General features: G+C 37.8%; 1 long non-coding RNA gene across 1 annotated transcript in view; it reads right to left on the bottom strand.

Moving 5' to 3' along the window:
* Nucleotides 1-253: 253 nt before the first annotated feature.
* Nucleotides 254-26,642, bottom strand: part of LOC139436487 (uncharacterized) — a 26,711-nt gene continuing 322 nt past the window's right edge. Inside the window, exons 2-3 of the long non-coding RNA XR_011645748.1 lie at nucleotides 25,976-26,035; nucleotides 254-642 (exon numbers count right to left, since the gene is read on the bottom strand). This is a non-coding gene — a long non-coding RNA (uncharacterized lncRNA). The remainder of the gene's footprint in view (nucleotides 643-25,975; nucleotides 26,036-26,642) is intronic.

The raw sequence follows: 26,642 nt of genomic DNA, 5'->3' as shown, positions 1-26,642 counted from the left end.
AAGTAATATAGAACTGTAGCTGTCAATATTTAAATAAGCATTAAGGCATTCAAATCTTTCTTGGATTTGGCAAATAATAAACAAGCAAACAAGCAAAGCCAGCCAATAAATGAAAAAGTGGGAACAATAGAAAGATTAAATGAGTGTGTTCAGAAGTAGCAAGTGTAATTAGTAGGAAGGCTAATGAGTGATTATGTCTCCTGGTAGAAGTAGTGTTTCAGCAGGACATTCAAAAATGACTATGTTTCTTAGAGGCACAGAAGAAAAGTTTATTTCAGGATAAGAGAATAATGGGCCACCAGTATAAATGTTATGTTTGGGAACACTCTGTTAAATACGGGTTTATGAACAAATGAAATGAAAGATCACACTTAGGCAGTGTATAGTCAGACTTGTAGAAGGCCTTGAGGTATGGCGTCAGGAATTATTTGGACATTTCTCTAAATGTACTGAGTAGTTTTGAGAAGATCCACATGATTCCACCTAAGCTTCTGGAAAGTGATTCTGGCAACAGTGTCTTTGGAGAGGGTGAAAGCCCTTAAGAAACCATCACAAAAAGCTCTAAGTGAGGGGAACGGGTGTGGCTCAAGCAGTTGAGCATCCGCCTCCCACGTGGGTCCCAGGTTCCATTCATGGTGCCTCCTGAAAAAACAAAAACAGACAATAAATTCAGGGAAGCCAACGTGGCTCAGTGGTTGAGATCTAGCATCCTACATACGAGGTTCCAGGTTCAATCACCAGCCTCCAGTACCTCAAGGGGAAAAAAGTTCTAAGTGAAAGAGAATGAGGCCTGAGGTACAATGATGTTGGTGAGGAGAAAAGGAAAGGAAAAAACAAGATTTGAAAAATATTACAGAGAGAAGGAAGATTCCTTGGATATGGTAAGGATGGGTGGGTGGGCAGGGAAAGGCATCAAAAAAAAGACCAAGTTTTATGTGCAGGATTGAGGCCAAGGACCACCAACATTACTGGCTTGGCAATTGGTACAGTCACAATGTGATCAGCCCAGAGAGGAAAGCGAGGAGGACAGGCTGGTGGGAAGGAAGGTTAGTAAGACTAGGACATGGTGAGTTCAAAGTATCTGTGCAGATGTTTAGAAAGCCTTTGGAAACTTAGATCTCGCTTTTAACTGAAAGACATTATGATGCAGATTTATTATTGGAAATCAGTAGTGTGTAGTTTTGAAATTATCAGAATATAGGAGATTTCCCTATAACATCTGTTCCTTATAGATTTGTCAGTAGAAAAGGAACTCAAAATCCATTAAGGCAGGATATATGGGGTGGGGGAGACACATGACATTCTCATAGGTATTAACAACCCCCATATATAGTTTTGCAAGTGATTTTACTTCCTACCTTAGTTAATTCTAAAGTGCCACACACCTAAAATGGAAATTATAATAATATGTTGTTTCTGTGAAATACTAGGCTAAGGAAATATGAAAATATTACTAAAATACCTTATTTCTCAGAAAGGCATGAATGTGACACAATGTATAAGTGTCAACAATTAGTAAACACAACAGCTGCTAGGAAAGACCACACTGTGTGTCACTCCAATCTCTTTTTCCCTTGAGTCTTATTGCAATAATTTAAGGGATTTCTGTTGTATATTTTGAATGTTTCTCTCGTTCTCCAATAGCCACTTATCAAGTTTTTGCTCTTCAAGGTCATCTAACCCTGATCTGACCTTGATTAATCAAACTGTTTCTTGATACCCTGGATGGGTCTTCATGTTTTGTGGTGCTGATGGTGGTTCCTTTTTCATTTTCAAACTGAGTTCATTTTAGAAGAAATCTGTTCTCTGAGGTTCTGGTTTAGTCATTTTTACCTGAGGAAAAAAAAAGTTATTTTCAAGTGCCCCTTCTCACTGACTTGTGAATGTATCATATTATTTGCTAACTTAGCTCCTCAAAAGTCTTAGAGACTATGCATGTTTGACCAAACTTATGACAGTCTTCAAAAAGAGCTAAATAATAACTGACAGAATAAAATTTAGAATGCATAAAGATTTCATTATGATTCAAAATACTGTTCTGACTCAAATAAAATTTTAAGAATTAAAACTGCTTGCTGCCCAATACCGTTAGAATCTTGAGAGAATCCAAGGTGGCAAACTAAGCATATGGCTTTCTGTTTATTCTGTTTCACAAGTTTCTATTTTTAAAGTATATACATATATATGTATATATATATATAATGAAAACATAACAGTATTGGAAAGAAAAAAATGGGGATGGCAGTGGAATAGAAATGTTCAAAATTTCTTTCCAAGAGAACCTAAGAGAAACTCCAAGTTCAGCCAAGTATATCGAGAGTTTGGCATGAGCCAAACTTCAGAGCAATTAATTAAATATTAATAGTAAGATTCGAAACTGTGGGAGCAGATGTAGCTCAGTGATTGACTACCTGCTTCCCATGTAGAAGGTCCTGGATTCAATCACCAATATCTCAAAAAAAAGACGATGTCAATCAGTCCACTATCACAATTCTCTAAATAGAGTTTGTAAGTGACTACCAGAGGAAAGTTTTCCCGCAAAGAAAAAGTCCAAATACTATTTTCTAAAGAAAGTGGATACATTGCCTATTGAAGTTTATAAGAAGCAGAGTAACAGCTTCAGGTAACTTTAACCCTTCACGTTACCCAGTGAGGAATAAAAGAAAAGCAAGTCCACCAGAAGTGGAACTGCTATCGCTGTGATCCCTGGCTATACGCTGAGGCACTCCAGGATACCATAACACTTTTTTTTTTACATTTTTGAGGGAAACACAGTAGTAATGGACATCTATAAGACCCCCCCATGAAACTGCCGCAGGTGGATCACAGTTCAACATTAGAATGCCTTACATTCCTTTTGATCAGTCATGTTTTTGAAAGGCTAGGTTTTTTTTCAGCAATTACTATATAAAAAGCAAGTTCCATGCAAAAATCAATGTAGAATAGAAGATAGGGGTGGAGGTATCCAATCTGATTCCAAGTTTGGAGAAGATGTGCAGTGCCCAACAGGTACATGTGTCCCATTAGTAAGTAATGGTGGTTATTTAAGAATGGTTACATTTTCTTTTAATTTATATGTATCAGTTTTGCAAACAGTTACTCAGTTTAGGGCATGAAGAGTGGCTGGGACCTAACTGCTCATAATCAGAACTGGAAGGATTTCTCTTGGCCTTCTGCTATTAAAAAAAAAAAATACTGAGACAATCAGGGAGCCACTAACCAAGAAAGTTGGGAAATTTCTGTACTCTAGTTATCAGCTCTCGGGAATAAACCTCCGTACTTTGGCGACCGGCCCAGGGTGGGGAAAGAGGAGGTCCCGAGAGGGCCTGCCTGCTCTTCCTGCTGCTGATGTCTCGCCCACTCAGCGAAGAGGCCTGCTCAGGAAACAGATGTGCACAACTTTAGAGGAAACCCACAATCGCCACCCACTTAAATCAACCCAGTACTTCATTCATAAAAATGAACCCAAACCAGGGGCCATCTAAGGTATGAGGAAAATACCAGCATAAAAGATAAGGATAAGAATGAACAAATAAAACAGTTCACTCGACAGGAAATGTAATAATAATAATTTAAAAATCCAATTTGATCCTAAGAGAGATTAGAGAGGAAATTGCACCCATAAAGGGAGAATTGGCTGCAATTAGCAGAAGGGGGTATAGGAAGAGGGACAGGAGGAGGAGAAAGAGAAGGAGGAGGGAAAGGGAAGAGAAGAAGAAAATAGCATGCAGAGTGAAAGAACTACTGGTAATTAAAATATGATTGGCAAAATAAAAGTTTAATTGAAACACCGAACTGGTTCTCTAGAAGAATGGCCTCCTCTGTGGAAACACATAGCTAGAAAGTAAAGTCAAAGAAGTCATGCAAATCTAAAAGCAATTAAACAGACAAACAAATACATGAAAACTTAAAAGAGTTACAAAATATCCAGAGACTCAATCCATATAACAGATGTTTTAAAATTTAGAAAGCAAAGCTGTTAGAAGAACGAGAAATAATTGAAGGATCTTTCCCAGAGCTGAAGTTTCTCATGTAACAGCCCACCAAGGTCTGAGCAGGATGAAAACAAAATACATGCTCAATGGGCAGTTCCTAGAGGGGAGACAGACCAGTGTGTCAAGCTCTCAGTGTTGTTGCAAGTAACTATGAATCTTGTCTTCAAGGAGTGAAGCCTGGTGGTCGGTGTGGGGCCCGAGGAGAGGGGCAGGGAGGAATAGAGTAGATGGAAGAGGTGGTATTTAGGGGGCAAGGGAAGTGTTCTGCATGATCTTGTAATGATGAATACAGGCCATGTTGAATATCATCAGAAATTTATAAAAGTGTATAGTCCAGAGTGTAGACCATAATGTAAACCATTGACCATGGTTAGTGGCTATGTTTCAAAATTTGTACATCAGTTGTAACAAATGTACCATCCACATATAAAAAGGTTATTGATACATGAAAGGGGAAAAGGAGGGGAATGTTGGGTCTATGGGAGTCCCCTGTGTTCTGTATGTGACTTTAATGTGACCTAAAACTTCTTTGAAGACAAAATGAAAAAAAAAAGTAAGACACTGGGGAAGAAATGGAAGAAAATATCATTGCCATACAGAAGAACAGATATTATAGTGATGAAAGGCAAAATGTCAAAAAAAATTTGTTTAATATTTTTCATTATTTTTAATATCCCATTTTTATTTTAGTTTAGTTTTAGTTGTTCTAAATTATGTCTTTTCTTTCTTATATTTAAACCTATCATTATTATTTCATTTTCCTATGAATTGTATTTGATAATATTCTTGGCTTCATTTTTTAAGAAGTTTTGGATCACAGAAAGGTTACAACTTTGGCAGGGGAGGATCATTGGTGTTGGGTGTCAGTGATGGGGGATACATGGGAGGAAGTTCTCCTGGGCATACATATAAGGATATAAATGTGTTCAAATGTTCATGAGTATTGTCACAGTGGGTGGAGATTGACATAATAACAAAAAGAATATTGAATTCCCAACCTGGGGAGCTCTGCCTCATTCTCTAATGGAACAGCAACAATCCCCCAAGTACAGGGGCAATGACTAGTGAAGAAGGATGGTCCATTGATGGGCGCTTAATATTGACAACTGTTTATGAGCCTTGGCTCTTGAAATTGCAACTTAACCTAGTGTCGTAGGGTGCCTAAGAGTTACTTCCTGAGAGCCTCCATATTGCTCAAATGTGGCCTCTCTATAAGCCAAAGTCAGCATATAAATGCATTACCTTCTCCCCAGCATGGGTCATGACTCCCAGAGATCAGCCTCCCTGGCACCAAGGGATCACTACCAAGCACCAACTAGCAATGCAACTGTAAAAAGACCTTGACTGAAAGGGAGAAAGGTAAATAAACTGAGTTTATATGGCTAAGAGACTTCAAAGTGAGTCAGGAGGTCATCACAGAGGTTACTCCTATGCACATCTCAGCAGGATCTCATAGACAGCCAAAGTAGATACTACTCCAAATAGTAGGGCTTCTGAGGACTCTCGAGACACCCAGGTCCTACAGTCATGGTAGATAGCTCCAGAGTTTTGTGCCTTGCCAATGGGCCTTACTTTGGAGTGTGTACTCCCAAGTGTGGTGGAGTTGGACTCAGTTGTGACTTTTCTACATATGCCTCTTCTGTACCTTCTATTTGAACCTATAGTTGGTGCTGCAGTTGGTAGGTGTTCATCCAAGAGACTTGAATCTTGGGCTATCCATGTGCCAGCTGGGCCCTGAGCCTCAGCAGAGTTGCAACACCTACTCTCCAGTTCATTGGACTCACCCAGGATAACTATCAAGAAGGCGAGGATGGACAACCACATACCAAGGAACCAAGAGACTCTACAACTGCAAGCAAGAGAGTCCCATCCATCAGCCATATGGGATCAAGACCACTTCTCCATTACAGGTGGAGTGGGCATGACCAACCCAGAATCCTTAGAATTAAGGAATAAAATATGGATTAGAGTAGACTTACTAGTACTACCATAGACTTATTGTGATTCTAGCAATGGAAGAAGTTATATCACTGATATGGAGACAGTGGCCACTGGAGGTGTTGAAGGCAGGGAGAGTGAAAAAGAGGTGTAATATGGGGGCATTTTTGGGACTTGGAATTGTCCTGAATGACATTGCAATGACAGATATGGACCATTATATATCCTACCATAACCTACAGAATTGAGTGGGAGAGAGTGCAAACTACAAAGTAAACTATAATCCATGCCTAGTGGCAATGCTCCAAAATGTGTTCATCAGTTGTAGTGAATGTACCACACTAATGAAAGAAGTTGTTAATGTAGGAGAAAGTGGGAGGTGTGGGGCGTGGGGCATATGGGAATCCCTTATTTTTTGTGTGTAACATTTTATGGAACTTAAGTATCTTTTTAAAAAAATGCAAAATATATTTAAAATTTATATATATATTTTTATATTTATGAAATGTTAAATGATAATATATTGTATACATTAAATTTAATGAAATAGATTATTATAATTTTTTTAAATGCATGCATGCTCAGATACATCCTGATAAATTTTAAGAACAAAAATAAAAGAAAAATTATAAAATCTCCCACAAGAACAAAGTAGAAGTGGATGACATGGTAGGCATGATCTGTTGGTAGCTATAGGAAGCTAAAAAACTCATATGTAAGAACCCAGTGGACCTTGACCTTGGGCCAGTCTCCTTCAACTGGTAATACTTAGTGGCATGCAATTACTATTCATTTTCTAAAGGTTCAATCACACCCCTTGGTCTAAAGAATAAAACTTGCATAATTATAATACTATGGGTGCTGTTTTTATTGGGTTTCCATGCAATTAAGTACAATGTGATCATTAGAAAGAAATAGATCTCTATGAACTGACATGGATGGACAGTCATAATGTGAAAGCAGCAAGTTACAGAACGAATAGACAATTTCAACTTATTTAGGTTAAAATACATATGCATACATATAAATTACATAGATAGATATATTATCTCTATAATATATGCATGCATGTATAGAAAAAACAATTCAGAAGGACACGGCAGATGGCTGCAAGAAGAGGTGAAAACCTTTCATCATCACAATTTTCTGTTCTCTCTCATAAAAAAAAAATTTAAGGAGTATGGATTACTTTTGCTGCATGTCCCTTATTCTAAGATAGAATTTCTAATTTTTATGCATTCTCTCTCTTTCTCTAACCCTCATGAAAGGTTTGTCAACATTAATATTTCTTCAAATAATCAGTTTTGGAATTAGTATTTTATTCTACAGTTTTCAAGTTTTGATTTCACTAATTTCTATACATTTTTATTAATTTCTTATCAATGATTTCCTTAGGGTTTGGTTATTCCTTTTGCCTTTTTGCTTCTAGAGTATAATGGATGGTTTATTTGAATCTTTTCCTATTTATAGATAAAAACCTTTAAAACACAGTTTTCTAAGCACAAACTGGATTACATCTCATATATTGTGACATGATATTTTCACTATTACCATAGTCAAAACCATCTTTATTCTGTTTTAGTTTCTATAAAACTCAGGATTATTTGGGGACCATTTTTAGTTTTTACATGGCTTTAGTTTCTGTGTTGAACTTTTGTTATTATTTTAATTGTATTGCTTATGTCAGAAAACATGACCTGTGGAATTTACTGAGCTCTTCTTTGAAACACAGGCTATGATCAAATGTTTAAACATACTGTGGACATTTGAAAGGAATATATTTTTATCAATATTGAGTAAATTTGACATATTAATTATATTATTCAGTTCTCTTTAATATTCATCTACTATAACATATTTTAAAACCAGATAAATTATTTAGGTATTCTATAAGGACTGTACTTGGTCAATTTCTGATTGTATTTCTAACAACTTTTATTTGCTATCTTTTGATGCTATGTTATTTGGTTCATAAAGACTCTTGGCTATTGCATTCTCAAAACGAATTGTAACTTTTGGTAATCAATATAAAGTAGCCTACTTTACCCCTTGTTTATTTTCCTCAAATTCTATTTCATTTGCTATTAATATTGCTATTTTGGATTTTTTTCCTTATATTTCTTTGTCATTTTATTTTTATATTCACTGGGTCATTTTGTTTCAGAATGTATCGTGTGTGTTTAAAATACAATATGAGAATTTTCATTTTTTATGAGGACATTTAACCCATTTTTGTTTATTTTATATTGTGATTAGTGATACTCTTGTTAATAGTTCTGTTACTTTTTTGTTTTTTGTTCTTATTTTGTTTTGTTTTGGCATTTCCTTTATATTAACTCAGATATATGACATTTCTTTAAAAAAAAAAAGGTCTAGCTTAAAGCTTCACATTTTATCTTAAAGCTTCACATTCATTCATTTATACATTTGTCCACAAATAATTGTTAGTCCCTTACTATATTTTGACATTGTACTAGCCACTGTAGAAAAATTGGTGATAAACATGTGGGTTTGGTTATCATAAGGCTTACCTTCTAAAAAATATTAAGCAGCAGAAACTTTAATTATCGTTGGTAAGTTCTCTATCTGATGAACTCTGTACAGATTTACTTGTTTTAAGTAATTAATTTTTTACAGCAACAAAATTGTTTAACCAATAAGAAAACTGAGATTCACAGAAATATACTCTGATATATACTCTGTATATGGTAGATGAAAGATTCAAATATAGATCTATCTGATTATGGGGCCAATTCTTATGAATATACTAATCACTAATATTTGACATCTTTTTCTATTCAGGCTCTAAGCTGCACAGTCCTCCTAGTTTGCTGTACCCTCAATTCTATACATCTCTGGATGACCTATCCTAACACTTTCCCATCATTCACAGCTAAAGTTTGTGGCTGGTGAACGAATGGTCCCTTTTGCCTGAGACAACTCTCCCAGGAAGCACCAGTGATTTCCTTTGCTGACTGGGTCTCACTTTATTCTCACTGGCCACACAAATGCCCTGGAATTTGTCCATGACTTCTATTGTGTTCCTGGTCCAGACAATCTTCACCACAGAGATGCCCTCTGGAATATTCTCAGCTACCTGGAAGAGAGTATAAACTACAGTGTAAACTATAATCCAATGAGTATTTCTTGATGCATCCCATGCCACAGGCAACTCAACCAACTCGGGCCTTTGCTCTATCTGTATGTGTTATGCTGTAACTATGAATCTGGTCAGAATAGCCCCAGGTTTGGAACAGGTGCAGCCTACAAGACTGTCTACTCCCAATACCCTTCATAAGAAGCATGACCAAAGCCCTTTTACCCTTGACAGGTTACCCTCAATATTTCTGGATTCGTGCATTGTATTCCTACCTCTACCCTCTCATTTGCCCTGTCAAGCTTGAAAAGAAAGCCCCAGGATGAAGGAGGTGACATGTATACCTTATTCATGACTGCCTTTCCTTCACTTTGTTTTTTTTCCTGCCCCACAATTTGGTAGGACCTAAGAGGATTTCCCCTTTTTCTTTCTGCCTAGTCAGAACCTTCCTCAAACAAAACTCCATGATCAAATCCACTTTGCCTAGTTTTGAATATAAAAAAGGAGGTGATAATGAACTTGGGAAATCTTTTTCCCTCTTCACAAAGCTTATCTTTCAGGCATTCTGTGTTTCTGTGAACTCTTGTGTCTTAATTAACATGCCAGGAGCTGCTTATTCTTACGTGTATGAACAAAACTTTCTCTTGGCACTCAAGTTGGTCACTCTCCCCCAGTCCACAATCCCACTCCCCTCCCTGCAGGACAGATGGCTGCTTGGGCTGAGGAGGAAAAGGCCACACTCCAGGAAATGCACAGCACAGAACTACATCAATGTACTTCACAAACATGTACCCCGTATTATAATGAAAGAGAAGCATATGGCATTATGGCATCATAACATAGGGCAATTTGCCCTAGTCTGAGAAGGAGTAGAAAAAGTTTTCTTAAGGAAGTAATGTTTGAGGTGAGCTTTGAAGGAACAATGGCAATTACCTGGTTAGAAAAGATAAGGATACTTCAAGCAAAGAAACTGGTAAGTCCCAAGAGCCAGTAAGAGCCTAATGTGCTCATGCAACTGAAGAAATTTGGTGTGACTAGAGAATAGAGAGTGAAAACAGGAGGGTTAAAATATGGGGCTGGCAAGTTAGGCCCAAGCAAGAAGATGCAAGCAATGGGAAAGCCAAAGAGCTTCAGACACTGTGGGGGTTGTGTTTACGTTTTTAACTAATGTTTCCTATCCTCAGATAGGAATGGAGAAAGGCAAGTTGGGAAGAGCTACTGGGGAACTCTACCATAACCCTGGCACAAAACACAATAAAATTACAAAATCTGATTCCTGTCAAGTTTAGTTCCATCACCTTTAACTGATTAATCACCCAGAGACCACGGGTGCCATGATCATTTACGGGTAGAGCCCCAGGACTTCCTGCCCTACACCATCATCTTCTAAACGACACCACCCACAAGTGGAGCATTAGGCATTAAACTATCCCAGACATGCTCAGGACCAGACCCCAACGGATGGAGGAGTTAGCCGCACGCTTTCCACACAAGTCTCTTTCGCCTTCCATGATATTCCCACCAGCGTTGCTACCACATTTATCCCATGTATGAAAGGCAAATGAAAGAATATCCACAAATTCAGTGGGCAGATCTAGGTTACCTTGGGAGAACAGAGCATAAGGCATAATTCCCAATTCCACTCCTCTCTGCTCTTCTTTGTCAAAGTAGAGTGGGTCCGTGGAAGGGGAATGCAGGTGAATCAAAGCCTCTTGATTGGAAGACATGCAAGTGAATTCACAGCCTCTTGATTTCATGATGGCCTGATCTCCCAATCCATGGAAAAACTTAGCCACGGGAAGTACATTGGACTAATTTTATCTAATTTATCCTTATAATAGAACTGTGAGTTAGAGACAAATCAAGGCGTGTAATTTTTTATGCAGTGTTTGTGTGTGTGTTTCCAGATCTTTGCTGAAGTTCAGCATATTAAGTCTTCCCATATCTCTGAGAGGGGGACAATGAGAACGTTTCCAAAGAACTTGACAGCTGTATCACATCCTCCTGAGGGCAGGTCTTAACCAGCTCACCGGGAAGACACTGAATCCTTGAAACTCTTATGTTACTATTTGAACCAGTACTCGCCAGGAAAAAGACAGGGTTAATATCAGTTAAAGGCTCTTCTCTGTACCTTAATCAAAGATCACCAGTAATTATGATAAAAAATCAATGAATCTTGAATCATATTGTTACCTTTGTCTTAAACAAAACTATCTTTTTCATATATAAATACTTATTTCAGAACATTCAATCCCAAGAAAGTATTTCATAATAAGTGAATTTTCAGCAATGCAAGACAGTCATCAGTAGAATATTATTATAGTTCTGTGAAGTTCTTCACAAGGTATCGTATGTTTTAATCATCTATCTTGAAATAGGCTGAACATAAAATCACATTAGTGTACTGTACCTGGAGTATGATTAAACAAACAAAATGAATTTTAAGCCTCAGAAAATGCCTAAGAACCAAGAATGTGTTTTTATTGTCCATGTCAAAAGAAAAGAAAAGAAAGTGTAGAAGGAATAATTAGCTGAAGCTGGAGGTAAAGGTTCTTCCATATGAATGGAGAATCACCCCCGCCCCCAGCTTTCCTTTTTGTTGTTGTGAGTGCCCAGTTCCCCAGAGAACATGCTTTGTTTTCTTTCGACTTTCTGACATCATATGATGCAACCTGATGCAAAGTGATACGCATCTTGTCACAAGAGAAATTTAAAGAGAGGAGGGAGTAATTCTTCAGCTAGTGTTGAAATTCTCAAGAGGAACCTGGGAGTGGAGCTGAGCAGTTGCAGAGTAAGGCAGAGACCCTCTTGGGAAAATTTGTGGAAATACATTGTGTTTCGTAAGAGAAATCAGGTTCCAAAAATTAAAGAGGGAAAAACGATTGCAAGCAGGAAGTCACAATACAAATCTTTAGATTAAAAGGGCAATGCTTGTTTCAGAATGCCCATGTAAATTCTTGATGTGTCATGGGAAGAGAGGCTGGGATAGAATATTAACAGAAACAACATTGCTTAAAAAGAGAATAAACAGGAATGATGCTCAAGGTCCTTAATGTTCCCTTCTTAGTTAGAGACCTGTGGAGGCAGGTCAGGAAGAACTTTTTCTCCTGCCAGGAAGCAGAGATGATACCACAGTCTTCTATGAGAACCCAGAGCAGACCAGCTAAATACTGTATTTAATTGGAAGGGATGCTATAATTGCTGGACTGTCATAGGATACAAGGGAGTCACTGGGGTAGAATTTATATGGAAGGAAGAATTTTGTTGTTTCTTAAAAAAGAGTTGGCAATGGTATACTCAGAGAGAAGAAGTGAGGACCTAGGAAGCAGAGGGAACCTTTGGTAATCAAATGGACTGATGACAATAACAGAAATCATTGCAATTGGAGAAAATTGTTTTGGTAAGAGGGAAGTGGAAATGTAAGTTGGAAAGGCATATTTGGGTCAGACTGTGGTAATTCTCAAATATTAAACCAAAAGTTTTATCCTGTAGGCAATGGAGAATAGTAAATGCTTTGGATATGAAGATCAACCTAAAAGAAATAATTAAAAACCTACTAGCAGAGCTTCTAAATGGAAGATTAAACATACCTACTCCCTTCTCCCATTCCCGCTAGATTGCAGTCCCTCAATGTCTAGAAAGGTAATGTATTTGTCCCTGAATCTCTCCCACAATGCCTCATAGAAACTAATAGCTCAATCCACGTTTAATAAAGAAATGTAAGATATAGGAAAGTATAGCCTAGAGCAAGTGATTCAGGGACTTGCCTACACAAGTGACCAGCAGTGACCAGACCCCAAGTTCATTTTTCAGATAATGAGTGGATCCCATTCTTGCCTGAGTAAACATAAACTAGGTGTTTTTTTTCCACAGAAAGATAGCTATTGGAAGATATAGAATGTGCAGAGAGTACTTTTTTGTGTTTACACATGGAAATCTGACATCTTATAAATATACACATTGTTTTAAATTAAAATGTAGGTGTGCATTTTCCTGAAGCCATACTGATGATACTAACATTACAAAAACCAACAAGTTATAGTACAAATTAAAGTATTTTTAAACTGAAGAATTAATAATGCCCTAATTTTTCAAAACATCCTGTCCTCTCTCTCTCTCTCTCTCACACACATACACACACATGCACACATACACTGCTTTCCAAGATTATTAATTCTCTATTCTTCCAAACACTTCATTTTTTTACTCTAGTTTAAAAAAGTATATTCTAAATGGATATCCTGGGTGGGGATACACATGAAACAAGACTGGCCCTGAGTTTATAATTGCTGAAGTTGGATAATAGATATTTGGCAACTCATTATACCATGTTCTCTATTTTGGTGTTTTTTAAAAATATTTTTCATTAAAATGCTTTTTTTAAAAAATGAGGGCAAAAAATGATACCCATTAATAAATAAACAAGTCATTCAATATTGGCTTTTTCAGTAAAATTCAGAAGAAAACTGCTTCTGAGATGGGTGAATAAGGCATCTTTAAAATTGTCCCTTAGCAGCTGGCTGCAGGTGTCTAAGAGCATTAAGTGCAGATAACCGTCCTAGGTAATAACCTAGCAGGTTACCCCCCAGAAGGGGAGAGAAAATTCTCTGCAATATCTTCTATCCTATTGCACAACTTCCTGCTGAGCAAGAGAGCTGCATAACTGTTTCAGGGAGAAAAGTCATTGTTAACACAAAATTTAAAAAGCTATTATGATTCAGTAAAGAGTAAAAGAATTTCTAGAGCTATATCTGAAAGGGAAAATATTAGAAAGGAATCATCAAATTTTACAAATTCGGGACTATTGATTTTCATTTTGCAAGTGTACCAAAATAGATCTTCACACACGGGTACATATTACTGCAACCAATTAGCAGGAGCAGATTGGAAAATAGCTGACTGCTGTGAACTCCTTCACTCCCAGCAAAGTCCATAAGGTTGACTGGCAATCTATATATGAATGCTTATATTATATATGCAGATGTGAACATAAAGTATCCCTTTCTTGATGCAATATCTATGACAAAACCACTTTAGGAAGAATATTCTCATGTACACAGTAGAAGGCTGTAATTTGAAGGGCTAAAGTAACCTAAAATTGAGCATCTCTCTCCAAATTGTGAACACAGTTGAGTGCCTTCATTTTATCATCTGCTATTTTTGAATGAGCAAAATAGAGCAAGATTGAAATGGGATAATATATGAGGAGGAAAATACCTCATAACATAAGTTTCTATATATTCATTCTTAATTACACATCTATTGAACATAGAAAGAACACAAGAAATGTTTGCTTTTGAAAATATAACAAATGAAAGAAGTTGTTGATGTGGGAGGAGTGGGGGGTGTGGGGAGTGGGGTATATGGGAACCTCTTAAATTTTTTAATGTAACATTTATGTACTCTATGTATCTTTTAAAAAAGATAATAAAAAAGAAAATGTAACTCATTGCTATTAAACTGAAATCATGAGAATAAATTGAAAATATTGGCATAACCTATTTATTCATTCAGTTATATATAGTACATATTTTGTTCAGACAGACTTGTGTGGAATAAAACCTTAATGAGGAACCCCTGGCATGCTAATTACTTCATATATGAGTGTGTCCAAATACCTAAGAAAATAGAGAACTGGATTTGTACAAACGTTTTAAGCTCAAAGTATAAAATACGTTACTTTGCTTAGGAAAGCACGTCTCCCTGAGTCATTGTAGCAGATGCAGTCTGGGAAACCCACATTCTTCCCCTCACTATTAAGATGTCGATCAGGAATTGAATAGTTTCAAATTTTCTCTTCTGGATGAATTCAACCACGGGTAGGTACAAGCTACAGGAAAAACGCAGGTGAGTAAGACACATTTTCAGCTGATATTATTGGGATGTGGTGCTTGAAGCGGAGGAACTGCCTCTCTGAGTCACTGGCTCTCAGAAAGGGAGGGAATTAGGCGGAGGGAGGGGAACTCAGAAGGGGCTCTAGCTAAAGACTTAGTTAAATTGCCTGGACCTCAACTGACAGGTAGGTTAAAAAATAACAACCTTCCGGCCTTCTCTAGCTTCTTTAATTGAAGTATTTTCCATCTTGCAGGCCTCTTTTGAAATGCAATACTCCTGGGAGTGGTCACACCTTAAGTTATCAACTAACACTTTGGAGAGATTATAGACAGCCAGCTGAGAGCAAGAATGGGATTTAGGCCAGGTGCCTGGGGGTTGAATGGGAGGTCCCACCAAGGGGAGAAAGGTTAACCCGGCAACGCCTCTGTTGATTCGCTGATAAACAGGCAAATTTTACATCCTCTAAAGCATTCTGGTACAATAGAGATTTCCAAACTCTGAATTCTGTAACTCGACCAAAAAGAGTATGGGATGATTGGCTCGTGTTTTATTATATTAGCTGCATCGCATAATTGGCCAGATTACTGTAGAAGCAATGTAAGTGAGCCTGAGGGACAAACAACAAAATAAACCCACTATTGGTCTAAGTACAGTTAGAATGATAAATAAGACTTTTAAAAACAAATATTATAAGTGCATTTTAAGGGAAAGGACACGGTCCACAGAAATAGCAAGTAATAATCTACCTACTGAAAACTCATCAGATCCTTTTAGTGTTAGAAGTAAGCTACCCTACAAGAAATTATATTGCTGAAGGAATTAAAAAAAAAAAAGATTTCTACAAAGATCCAGCAAACTGGAAAGACCTCATGAAGCTTCAATAGAGGAAAACAGGACACTGAGGCAGTTTTAGGGGGAGGCTCTGGAGTCAAAGATGAATACTAGAACCCTGGATTTCTCATCTACAAACTGCACAGTTTTGGGTTAATTTCTTAATCCCTAAATCTCAGTTCCACTGGAATATTACCATCTTGACCAGAAAGTAGAGAGGGTGATATTGAGGTTATTTAGGGTTTTAAGTGAGATGTTACATTGAAAGTATTTTGCACACCAATTTGCATATGGAAAAGGCACGCACTACTTGGTATTTTTTGGTAGTCACTGCTTTTGTGGTTAGTAATAATTATAATTCTTATCATTTTTAGAGCAGAGGTAATTCATTCCAGGGAAATGCATGTTATCTTTGAAACTGTGGGGATTCTTACCCAGTGCCTTGAATGTAATAGATGAGTTTTGAGTGGGTGAGTGAATAGATAAATGAATGAATGGATGAATGGATGGTGGACAGGGCTTATATGCAACAGGAATGGGTTAGTAACTAATAGAACACCACTGCATCTGGCAGGGAAGAAGAGCAGTTGTGTATAAAGAACCCAGTCAGGAGCCTGGCATTGTAAGGCCACGGGAAGAAGAGGACAGAGCAAGGACCCTGCCACAGAAGAACTAAAATCAGAAAGTCGCAGCAAACCAGGCTTGACATGGTTTCAGATCCCATGTTCCCCTTGTACTAGTTGGGTGACTGGGCAAATTACTGAACCTCTCTGAAGCTTAATGCCCATGTAAATTGAATAGGGCTAATCATATTTTAGTTTCAGAGCTGGAACCTTTGTTACAACATTAAATGAGATAATGTATGTAAATCACTCAGGCTACAGCCTACATGTACGCAAAAATTTAAGTTCTGTTTTTGTTTTTTTTTTTTCTTCCTGCAGTTATGTGAAGCTTCACATTTGGGACCATTCAGGATAAGCCCAGTCAGCCTGGGGATCAACATATGGCACGAGCCCTGACAGTCCCTAGGGAAATCTTTACTGACACTGTTCTAAGGCTGTCCTTGCATGCAGAGAGCAAATCAGGCAGAAGACCCCGGGATCATCATCTCTACCTCCTCAGAATCACCTTGGGAGAAAGCCAATCCAAGAGGTGATCCAGAGGAAATGCCCTATTTTTAATTAGATTCACTGGTAACTAAGTCCAGGGTATGGTAGAAATGGAAACTTGTGTGGGACTTGGAATGTGATGGATACTTGGTAATCCTTTGAGTTATTTTTGGTTTTGTTTTGGTCTGATTGTTCTGATTGTTTTCAATAAAAGAGAAAATCTGCTTTATTTTGAAGGCCAAATTCATTTTTCTACGAAGTCCTTAATAGTACTCAACATGCACTTGTTAGTCAAATAAATGACGGAATTACAATGCAAAAATGAGAAATAAGAATGTTCTTTTACAAAATAAATAGGACACACAAAAATCTAATTCAAAATATTTAATTAAACATGCACACTGATGATAAGTCAAGTAGCCTGTGGGTACCTCTACTTCCTACAACAAAATATGCATCTTTATTTTTTAAAAAAAGGAGTACTGTATTTGGAGATTCTTCTGAGGAAGCAAAGTCAAGTAAAATATATAAGTACTCTGATTAATAATAATAATTTTAAAAGAGATTCTAGAACAGTAGAACTTTGGAAAATGAGAATGTAAAGACCTGATCGAGGTGGGGGTAGGAAGTGGCAATAAAATTCTCCTATTGATTCAGTAAAACAGCCTAAATTGTCCCTGGAACTTGATTCACAGTTGATAGGGGATTATGGAAAAAGGCAAAAGGATGAAATTCTCTTAAGCGTAGTTCATTAGGGCATAGGAAGGAATCAAACTGAATAGTTATCGTGCTTTTCTTCAGCGATAGTCATTTTTGAATCAACAACTTAAATATTTCAAGTGCACTTTTGCAATACATATCTTGAAATGAATAAACAAACACATATTTTGCAAAGAAATGTAGAGCATTTCTTTTCCAAAAGAATTGAACTCTATATGTGTATTTGTGTGTATACTCTATATGCACATATAGAGTATATAAACATATATGTCACATCTATACCATACATCACATAAAAGCATTTTACAATAATAATAATTTATATCAAATCTGTTTCTTAAGAATGTTATAACATCCTCAGACAGCATTTAAATAGAGATTATTATTATCACGGTGTTAATCAGTAGGGCTAAAAAACTATGCCTCTATTATAGCAAATGTTTAGTTTTATACTTAGAATTCATAGCTGCTTTCTCGTGCATATCAGGAATTGAGTACCTAACAGTTCTCATAAGAACTTTATAAAAAGTAGTAAAAGAGGGAAGCAGCTGTGTCTCAATCAGCTGGGCTCCTATCTACCATATGGGAGGCCCTGGGTTCACTTCCTGCAGCCTCCTTGTAAAGGCAGGCTTGCCTGCACACTGCAGAGAGCCGACTCAGCAAGGTGACACAACAAAAAAGGGAGACAAGCAAAAATACAGAAGGGCGCACAGCGAATGGACACAGACAGCAGACAGCAATCAAGCCGCAAGGGGGGCGGGGAATAAATAAATACTGGCACAGAAGACAGCGAATGGACACAGAGAGCAGACAGCAAGCAAAAAAATAAAAATAAAAGCCACAAGAGGTGGGGGATTAAAAAAAAAAAGTGAAAGAGAGAGATTGCTGCTTTTGTAGAAGAAGAAAAGTAGTACTTTGTGTAAGAAATGTTGATGGAGTCCAAAACAAGAATTTGTATTTAGGGTAAGCAGGTGAATCTGCAATATCTGTATTAACAAAGGGTCTTTAACTCCTTGGAGGCATTCTGCTTTGATAAGAGGCTAGTCACCTGATTTTGAAGGTTCCAATGATTTCATCAGGAAATATTTAGCTCCCATTGCAACACTTGACCACTTTGTTTAACTCTTTTTTGTCTTTACTTCAGAACTCTTTTGTCTTTACTTCAGAACAAAGAATGACTCGGGGAAATGGACTTTGGCCCAGTGGATAGGGCGTCCGTCTACCACATGGGAGGTCCCCAGTTCAAATCCTGGGCCTCCTTGACCGGTGTGGAGCTGGCCCATGTGCAGTGCTGATGCGTGCAAGGAGTGCCCTGCCACACAGGGTCATCCCTGCATGGGGGAGCCCCATGTGCAAGGAGTGCGCCCCGTAAGGAGAGCCGCCCAGCACGAAAGAAAGTGCCGCCTGCCCAGGAATAGCGCCGCACACATGAAGAGCTGACACTGCAAGGTGACGCAACAAAAAGAAACACAGATTCCTGTGCTGCTGACAACAACAGAAGCAGACAAAGGAAGAATACGTAACAGCAAATGAACACAGAGAACAGACAACTGGGGCAGGGCGGGGAACAGAAATAAATTTTAAAAATAATAATAAAATAAAAAAATTAAAAAACACAAAGAATGACTCCAACCACCAAGCAGACTTGAAAAGCCATAAAAGTCCATCCCTTCCCAGCCTTCAGAGATCAGCTCTGTCCTCTGTGCTGGGTAAGTAAAGCTGAAGTAGGGTTCAGCTTCTCTGGGAACTGGCATCAGGAATGACTCTGCAGGAATTTTACAGATGGCCTTATTCACCTTCTACTAGTTGGCTGCAGACTGACTTTTACTATCTGTTGCAGACAGTCTGTGATCTTGTTCTGAATAAACCTTTAAAATGATATTGGGGAGCTGGTGTAGCTCAGTGGCTGAGTGCGTACTTCCCATGTATGAGATCCTGGGTTCAATCCCCAGTACCTCCTAAAAAAATTTTAAAAAAGAAGGTATTGCAATCACTTAGACAAATTTCCACATTCATCAATCAATCATTTGCTATTTGTTCAGCATTGTGCTAGGGGCTGTGGAGGAAAAAGGAGACAGATATTAATGACCTCTGCCCATGAGAAATTTTCTATGGAGATGGTATGACAGAGAAGATAAGACAGAATAGAATTAATCACATTCTATTTTTCATTACTTAGTTTTTCAATTGTGAGCCGGAATGGAGCTAGCCTTTTTCCCCTCAGGTGATGAGCTAAAGAGAAACTGGTAAACAAAATGACAAGATGTTGTATTGACAGTACAGTTCTGTGGCTCTCAGAAATGTGCCTCAGAGGAGATTGGGAAGGACTGGGATAGTCAGGGAGACTCCCTGAAGATTTTGGCAGAGCTTTAAAGGAAATGTAAGGTTGAAGTAGGCAAGGTGAGAAGGCAGGATTTCAACCCCTTATCCCCCTCAAACAAAAAATCTACAAACCTATCTTTTGAATTTTGTAATTCTTATTTATCAGCATTACTTACTCTTATTTTTGTTAAAGGAGGCATCAGGAATTGAACCCAGGACCTCGTACATGGGAAGCAGGGGCTCAACCACTGAGCTGCACCTGCTCCCTTACTCTTAAAATTTTGTAGACATGAAAAACATTAGATGTAGTTCCTGGATCAGTGATTAAAGGTGATTATTTCAGTGTTTTTATAATCTCTTCTTCGTCTCCATAGAGCCAACTCTTGGTTGCATCTGCCACAGATAGCCTTTGGTCTGTTTACTCTAAAGAATAAGCCACTGTTTGAATTGGTTTCTCATTTTTAATATGTAAACCCTGATCTCTTGATTCTCCAATCCAGGAAGGAAAAGGAAGAGAAAACCAGAGCAATGGTTCTTTACAAATGCACAAAGTCTCAATAGTGTATATAATAGTCACCTAGAAAATGCTTAGGAATTTTCCTGTCCTGGCAACCTTGATTTGGCTGGTATGTACCTTATTTGAACCAATCACTGTTCATTTGACTGTCAATTCATTTGGTTTTTCTGGCTGCATTACACCAGAATGTGTGCTTGTTTCAAAAGGTCATTCACCTATACCACAGTTCAAAGTGTCCATTTTGTTCACTTCAAGAGTGGATGTATTAAGACATAGCTGAGGAAGAGGAGTTTGAAATGTAATGTAAAACTAGTAGAACTACCTATGAGTATAAACCACAAAATACAGAAAATAAAAATAAAATAGAAAACATCATTGCTCAATTTAAAACACACCAAACAAGAAAAACGAAAATACCCTAAGGCTACCCATACTTTTAAGAGTTTTGCTCAATGCTAAAATTAACAATTACAGCTGGGGTAAATAGTTCATTTATTCACTGTATTCATTTTCTGCATCGGCAGTATATTCTAGTTGCCTGCTTGATTTGATCCAGGGCAAATGAAAAGTAGAAGTGTATATAAACTGTAGATTGTAACGGAGTCACCTAATCGGATGATCAGTGATGAGTCTTACCCACCTCCATGGGCGCTGGGTAAAGGGGCTTATTGAAACAATTGGAAATGTAGTGCTCCCCTATTCCCATTAGGGGGACTAATTCTGGTGAACAGGAAAACGAGGTAATGGCTCCATAGTCTGTTGTTTCGTTTTGTTTTTTAATCCAGATAAAGCCATTCTTGTAGAAAAGATGAAGGATACTGCTTCCAAAAAGGTTGCAGGTTTACTAGAAATAGTGATCATGCCTGAAAACGGCATTGCTTGGCCCATAATATGGCTATATTCAGATAATAGGAGTTGTTGTTATTTAGCTTGACCATATTAAAATATCTGTATTTTAATAATCACATTGTTTCTGTTTTCACAGATGTCTGAGCTGTGACAATGCTGATGTTTACAACTGATATGCTATGAACTACTTGTATTTATGGAGGTTACCAGATAGAATGCAGAACTAAAAGGTATTTGAATTACCTCCGCCACTTATCTGCCAATGACTTTCAAATATGAGTCCATTCTGAATCTGACTTCCCTCAAATGTAAAAACAGTGCTGATATAAATATATTATCAGGGTTTTTTTAACTACTAAATGAGTTAATGTATATGGAAGGGCTTAGAACATTGCCTGGCACATGGGAGACATGTGGTTGATGCTAGTCCACTCCCCACCCTTTAGAAAGCTTCCATTCAGCTGTTGAGACTCTGCATTTTTCTACAGGCAAACACCAGCACTGATAGGTATGTGACTTGCCCTACATTCAATCAGCAGGTGTGCCAGTGTTGGGAGCAGAATTCAGGCATCTTGATCTCTATATTTATCCACTAACTGATACCCTAGTTGGCTTACATTAGACTCACCCCTGACAACTTAAAATAGAGAAGCCCATCTCTTACTTCTAGGTATAAATGCAGAGTCAAGTAGCTGAAGTGAGGATGAATGCAAATGCTACGGGGGTAATTATGGCAGCATGCTGCCAGCCCAGCTTTTCCTGTTATTTACACGGTTAGATGAAAGTAGGCCCTTTTCACAAACAAGGAATCAACTCCAGGGACTTGTACCCAACAGAACCTCAAATAAAAACCAGAACAAGCTGCACTCACTTGCTGAACCCCAAACAGAGCCAAATTCAAAGCTTTTATTTTTTAAACTCCCAACAAAACCACAGTTTCAGAAACACCAGCAAAATAATCTCAACCAGAACTTCCCTACATGAAAGAGGCCTGAAATCTTTTACAGCATGAAAGAGCTATGGTTTTATTATTCTTTATCAAATACCTAATTAGTTGTCCAAAAAAACCCACCTAAATAATCTGACTGACCCTAAATTGAGCCATGTTTTATTTACCCTAAGGTCTCCCAATCAGACGGAGATCTAATAATCAGTCTTATCAGCTGAGGTATTTCTATAGCATCTCTTTCAGTGACTTATTATCTATGTCTATATGAGAGAAGTACATTGATTTTTTTTCCGCAGTAGAATTTTTTTTCAGCTCCAGGAACAGCTGAGGGCTGCAGAACTGAGCAGAGGGCCACAGGGATGAATCTACTTGGTTGATAAGATAGTCAAAAAGAAAAATCACCTTATCATACATCCTGAATAATGATCAAACTAGTCACAACCACTGCTTGATTGGACTAAACCCAAGCATTTAATGGACTGAATTTTCCAGAGCACATGGTAACTGTCTTACAAAAGAAATGGACTTAAGCGTCAAAGTTTCCTTCTTTCATGAAGCTATGAATTTTGAACATGGCCAACCAACCTAGCCATCATATTTGTAGATCCAGTCAATTACTATTAATATATTGACTACACAATAGTCTTCCTGATGATAAAATATTTGAGCTGACTGTGACTGAGAAAAACATAGAAATTATACAATACAGAATGACATACTATGGTCACCTTAGATTTATGGTTCAAGCATCAAACATTTAGCCAATCCCTGAACATGTCTAAGGAATTATGTAACTGTTTTTTTTTAGGAGGTACCAGGGATTGATCCCAGGACCTCATAGATAGGAAACAGGTGCTCAACCGCGGGGCTACATCTGCTCCCCTGTAACTGTTTTATAAAGTGAGTTCAGATGTTTATTAGAGAAAAGAGAATTGTCTAACAAAGAATGATTTCTTGACCGGAGAAAACAGTAATACAGAAGTGAACGTCTCTTTTCTAAAGTAATGTGTGACCTCAGTTCTGAACAACAAACTTGCCAATTAATATAGAGAGTTAAATATAGCATCCTCCTGCCTCCAGGTATAATATAATATTTTATTCATATAAATTAGAGCTATGTGAGCTTTGATTTATATGAACTTTCATTAATAGGCAAAATTCAATCATAAGGTTTCCTCTTTTCCCCTCCAGGCTTCCTTAAATTCAACACCCAGTCAAATAGTGATGTCTTTTCCTACTCCCCACCCCTACCCCCAGGTAATACTTCCAAAATGTGGGGGAGGGGGCTTGGAATGGGGTAAAAAGAAAAACAAGCAAGTTAGAGAGGTGACCAGACAAACTGGTTTTGATTACCAGCATAACTCATGCTTTGTCCTCCTCTGGGGGAGTCAAATAAAATCTTTGCAATATCTCATCAAATGTTACAGTTATTCACCTGAATCCTTTTCATGTCAAAGTAGAATCATGTCTTGCCCAAGTCATAAGGATACAGATTTAAAATAGAGCTATTTTAAATCTTTGATAAGTAACGTATTATCTCTACTGCAGTTTCATATATCCAAAATTTGTAATTTTTTTCCTATGTAAATTGGTTTGTTTTTCAATTAGTCCCAAAATTTTTAAGAAGCTCTAATTGGCCCCCAAATAGAAATATGACCATACATTTATCAATTTTATTCATACGTGTTTGATTTCATTATATGCCCACTGGTTCAGAGCAATAGACAGGACCATAACAGAATTATGAGGAAGATATAAAACCATGTAGGGGCTCCAAAATTATTTTTTTTAACATTAGAAACCATCAAAATATAAATCAAATAAATAAATGTGTCTGTCAAGAAATGAAATGCTGCTGATTAAGATTCCTGATAGATTGTGGTAATGTGATAATCTCTTTAGGATTTTAAGCTTTGTATTTTAATCTTCAGGATGTTCTAAGTCACGGTTTGACTGTGACATGGGAGCAGGAATCTGGAGTAGGCAGCCCTGGCCCACCCTAAATGATGAAAACATCTATGGGGTGGGGACAGGGACAAAGCGGAGCTCAGCTCATCCCCCAACCAAGCTGCTAACTCGCCACTCCAACTCAAAAAGAAAACAGAAGAGTCAGCCTTTCCTTGTGTAACCTCAAAATTAATTTGGTGCTGAAAATCAGAGGTAGGTCAAGAAATGGATTACCTGAAGTTGCCTTTCCACTAACAAAGGCATCTCTTAAGTGTGGTGAATTGGTGTGATGGCCCTGGGCCCAGAGCAGTGATTTGAGAAAATCACCCATAGCAACAATTAAGCAACAATCTTCCTTGACTGCCAAAAAATCTCACTGAATATTGGAGGGAGAGGGAATTTATATGTAATCCAATTTAAAACAACAACAACAACATCTACGACTGAATGTTACCCGGTTCTTCCTGGGGGAAATCCAGCCCAGGTCTGAAGAAAGCTGGGAGAACGGCACACATTCAACAGAAGGTCTGCATTCACAGGTTTTGGCGCCAGTCAGACCTGAGTTGGAGCTCCAGCTCTGTGACACTGTGTGTTGCTATGTGATCTTAGAGAAGGTGTTTATCTGTAAAATTGAATACCTGCCTCATAGGTTTCATGAGGATTAAATGAAAAATGAATATTGCCTAGCACATATTAAGTGCTCCGTAAATAGTTGTTGTTATTGTCTGAGATGCTGTCATATAAGGGAGCCCATAATTGAGAAAGAAAGGAGATGGTACTAGTTAATGCACTCGTCTTTCAATACGACGAGTATTCTAATTTAAGCCCAGAGAAGGAACTCTCTATATCAATAACTCAGAAGAGAAACCTGTAAGAAAGAGTTAGAGAGCTGTACTTCCATAAAACTGAAAGGACATTTCAGTTCTCACAACACCCATGGCAACTTGTAAATTCCCAAAGTCTTGAAGAAGGCAAGGAAGAAACAGTGAAAGTCCCACAGAAATGCACTTTACCAGCAGGAAGGAGCCTGCTTTGTGCCTAAGCATTGTGACCCAGTAGATGCAGACACTTGATGGCTGCTGATGTTTAAAATATATATATATGCCTCATTTACCAATAGAGAACTTCAATTCTCACATAGATGGATGGATGGAGGGATGGACATGATACGTTAACTGGTCAAGGAGCAAAAGATGGGTTAGGAACCAGTGACATCAGGGCAGAAATAAATGATAGGGTGGGTGTTTTCAACTGGCTCCACCCTGTCTGTTGAGTATCCACTCAACTGCTAGACATTTAATGCACCATCTTTACTGGGAAAGAAAGGTAGGAACAAGTGGCAGGGCATGTGCTAGGTGTTTTAAACAAGTGATATCTCCAATCCCCACAGTAATCCTCAAATATAGGCATTATTTAACCAATTATCTGTATAATTAAAATGAGGTTCAGAGAGATTAAGAAATTTGTGCTAAGAGATTACATAAACTTTTTGTCTGCTCTACATTATTTCCTTTAGATGGGATTCTGAATGTCAGGTTGGGGAGGAGAGTTGTCAGGCAAGAAGTATTACCTGCTCACCGTAAGGGTAGACACATGACGTAGGCTGGTGAAATAGGCTATGCTACAGGTTACTCAAGGGTTGGAGTGAGTTTATGATTCAGGGAGAGCCAGAGTAATTATGCTGGGAAATCTGTATGGATATTGGGAAAATCTCTTCCTGAAACACTAATTATAAAGAGGATGTAGACCTGGAACAACCAGGAGTTTACTGAATGAAGATTAAATCAACACAGAGGAAAACAGAGTGGAGTGGAGAGAAAAATAGTTTTCTGATAATGTCATTTGAACATATGGATCCAGGTATACCTGAAGCTCTGTGTTCTTAGCGTGTGGTCCTGGAACAGCAGCAGCAGTATCACTCGGGAGCTGGTTAGAAATGCAAAACGTATTAGAAACCCTGGGGGTGGGGCTCATAAACCAGTTTTTAAAATACGTATTAAAATATTTATTTATTTATTTATTTTTATGGTGCCCAGGCAGGGGAATGACCCTGGGACCTTGTGTGTAGGAAGCAGGTGCTCAACTGCTTGAGTCACATCTACTCCCCAGCAATCAGTTCTAACAAGCTCTCTATGCACGCTCAACTTGAAGACAAGTGATCTATACCAATCCATGGAGTTTTAGTTTTGTGAGCTAATCAACTCCCTTTTTCAGTTCAAATTTTGACTGTATTAAGAAACACAAAACCAAGAGAGTTTTGAGTTATTTCCATGAAAAATTAACATAAATTATTTTTAAGTTACAAACAAAATTTTTGTTATTTTATAATTATAAGCTGTTTAATGCAGAAATTCCTTGGCAGTAGTTTTTAGTTTTGTTCTATGTTTGCTTATGTGTGAGACAAGGCATCCCTTTGATGCTTGCAAGATAGAAGCAATCCGAAGCAAAGAAAAGGAAGTACTATTTGATAAAAGAGTGTCAAACTATGGACCATATTGCTAGACATATTGAATTTGAGTTGCCTGTCATTTAT

The sequence above is a fragment of the Dasypus novemcinctus genome, chromosome 15 (genome assembly GCF_030445035.2).
Source record: "Dasypus novemcinctus isolate mDasNov1 chromosome 15, mDasNov1.1.hap2, whole genome shotgun sequence".
Taxonomy (NCBI): domain Eukaryota; kingdom Metazoa; phylum Chordata; class Mammalia; order Cingulata; family Dasypodidae; genus Dasypus; species Dasypus novemcinctus.
Note: the sequence above shows the minus strand (reverse complement) of the source record. Positions and strands in the feature narration are given on the sequence as shown.